This window comes from Myotis brandtii, unplaced genomic scaffold (assembly GCF_000412655.1).
Source record: "Myotis brandtii unplaced genomic scaffold, ASM41265v1 scaffold2250, whole genome shotgun sequence".
Taxonomy (NCBI): domain Eukaryota; kingdom Metazoa; phylum Chordata; class Mammalia; order Chiroptera; family Vespertilionidae; genus Myotis; species Myotis brandtii.
This window is the reverse complement of record NW_005358436.1, coordinates 11,469-13,760: the sequence shown is the minus strand read 5'-3', so window position 1 is coordinate 13,760 and position 2,292 is coordinate 11,469. Positions and strand designations below refer to the sequence as shown.

The window sequence follows — 2,292 nt, the reverse complement described above, 5'->3', positions numbered from 1 at the left end:
TCTTGCAGCTTGGAAGAAAGAAGGATCGAAAGCTGGTGAGTGTGTGGTGGTACAGAGGGACCCTGCTCCTTTGGAGGTGCTGTCAGGGGAAGATGAGTGGAGGAGCGCTGGGTCTGCCCAGAACCAGAGAAGCCCTCACAGAATGGGCACCCCCTGACCCAGGCAACTGAGACTTTTCCAGGAAACATGATGGTCCATTTGTCTTTGCAGTAAATGTGATCCTGGATGCAGCCACTGCCCATCCTGCCCTCCTCCTGTCTGAAGATGGGAAGCGAGTAACCTGGCAAGAGCCTTGTCAGGATCTACCCGACTCCACACAGAGATTTGACTCCCTTCCCTGTGTGCTGGGTCAGCAGGGCGTCAGCTCAGGGAAATGCTACTGGGAGGTAGAGGTTGGGGACATGCAGTCCTGGGACCTGGGAATTTGTAGGGATACTGTAAAAAGGAAGGGGAGGGTCACAATGTCCCCACAGAATGGTTTCTGGGCCATCAGGCTCTATGACGGGGAATACTGGGCTCTCACCTCCCCAGAAACTCCTCTTACTCTAAGAGAAAGACCCCTTAATGTGGGGATATTCCTGGATTATGAGGCTGGAGAACTATCTTTCTGTAACATGACAGATGGGTCCCGTATTTTCACCTTTCCCAAGAACACATTTAATGGTGTCCTAAGACCACTTTTCAGACTTTGGTCCTCTGGCTCAGGGCCCTTGAGCATCGTCGATGTGGAGGAGAAGAGGCTGATGTAATTCATAGGCGAACCCTTCCCTGAGTAATGATGACATTGGGCCCGAAAGATGATCACAATTCTCCCAGCAGCCACAAATTAGTTTTTTCTACCTTAATGGTTCATTCTCAAGATAAAGATCTGGCACACAGACTGATGGTTGCATCATGCTTAATGGTTTTACTTGCTTGCTGGGTACAGTATACATTGACCGCAGCTAAATCACCTCCTCCATCACCTTATTTGGGATCAAAGGGAGTATACAAGTGCACTGGCCTGAGAAACTAAAATAGAAAAGAAAAAACTTAACTCTCCTTTCCCATATAAGAAACTTAACACTCTATTCCTATATGTATATGTATTTCAGAATTTCAAAACAACATGGTTATCTTTCAGATTAATTCAGGTGCTCTATCTGTCAGATTATAAGTCCCCCATATCAATTTTGCCATCTTTCATTAGTTATAGTTTCTTCTAATTATTACTATGCCCTATGGCAGCCTAGTATAAACATTATATTGTCTAGCCTCCCCTGCTGAATGTGACTGAATAATGACCAAGGCATTGTAAGCTGAAGTACTGTGATTTCTAGGATGTGTCCTTAAAGGGAAAATGTGTGCTCTTCTTGTTGTCTTTGCTTACTGATGGCCATAATGTGGCATGATGGATGGAACTCTAAGGCCATCTCTGACCATGTCAATGATAGGACGGCAGAGAAGACAGAATGAGCTTGGGTTTGTGACAATGTCAAAACTTATCTATTGCTCAATTCCTGACTTGTTTTCAGTGAGAAATAAACTTTTATATCTTTAAGCCATTTATATGTTGGACATTTGTAATTCGTGGTGGGCTCTACTTCTAACTGGTGCACCCTCCCTTTATGAGTGGCAGCACATGGCATCCAGGTTGAATAATCAGGTGAAACAGAAAATGTAGCATTCTGTGCTGGTTACTTAGCTCCTCCTATTCCTCCAGTGTGTAGGTCTCTTTAGGGCTCTCAGTTTCTACTGAGTCATCATCACTCCCGAATCACTTCCTACCCTTAGGGACCATGGTGTACAATTTTCAGTATTCTCTGGCAAATAAGTGAAAAATCTCTGGCCGCATTGTCCATCCTTCATATAAGCTTCACAAAACCGCAAATATGGATGAATTTAATTGTCAGTTTTTCATTCTGTCAACTTAATATGTTATAGAAATTCTCACACATGAGCAAATGGGTTCCTCTGTACAAATGTAGTCACCTGCCCCACCTTGGGCTTCAGCAATATCTGGTCATCCTCAATCTTCTCCAGCATTTCTTTGTTTTTACACAGTCAATTTCATTAAAAATTCTCCTTACTTTAAACTTACAGCTCTTTATCCACCTAATTCTGTTCCCACTTTTAAAAAAATAATAGTAATAATAAGAATCAAGTAGAAAGAAATTGTCTCATCTTTGCAAAAATAAATATAACAAACCTAACTGAATCTGCACGTCTCCATGACTCCTCCCTCATTGTTATACAGGGTGGGGCCAAAGTAGGTTTACAGTTGTGAGTATACGAAACAGTTTATTCTTGTAT

General features: G+C 42.8%; 1 long non-coding RNA gene across 1 annotated transcript in view; it reads left to right on the top strand.

Moving 5' to 3' along the window:
- LOC102251019 overlaps positions 1-292 on the top strand; it is a 1,248-nt gene extending 956 nt beyond the window's left edge. Inside the window, exons 2-3 of the long non-coding RNA XR_313578.2 lie at positions 9-35; positions 211-292. This is a non-coding gene — a long non-coding RNA (uncharacterized LOC102251019). The remainder of the gene's footprint in view (positions 1-8; positions 36-210) is intronic.
- The last annotated feature ends 2,000 nt before the right edge of the window (positions 293-2,292 follow it).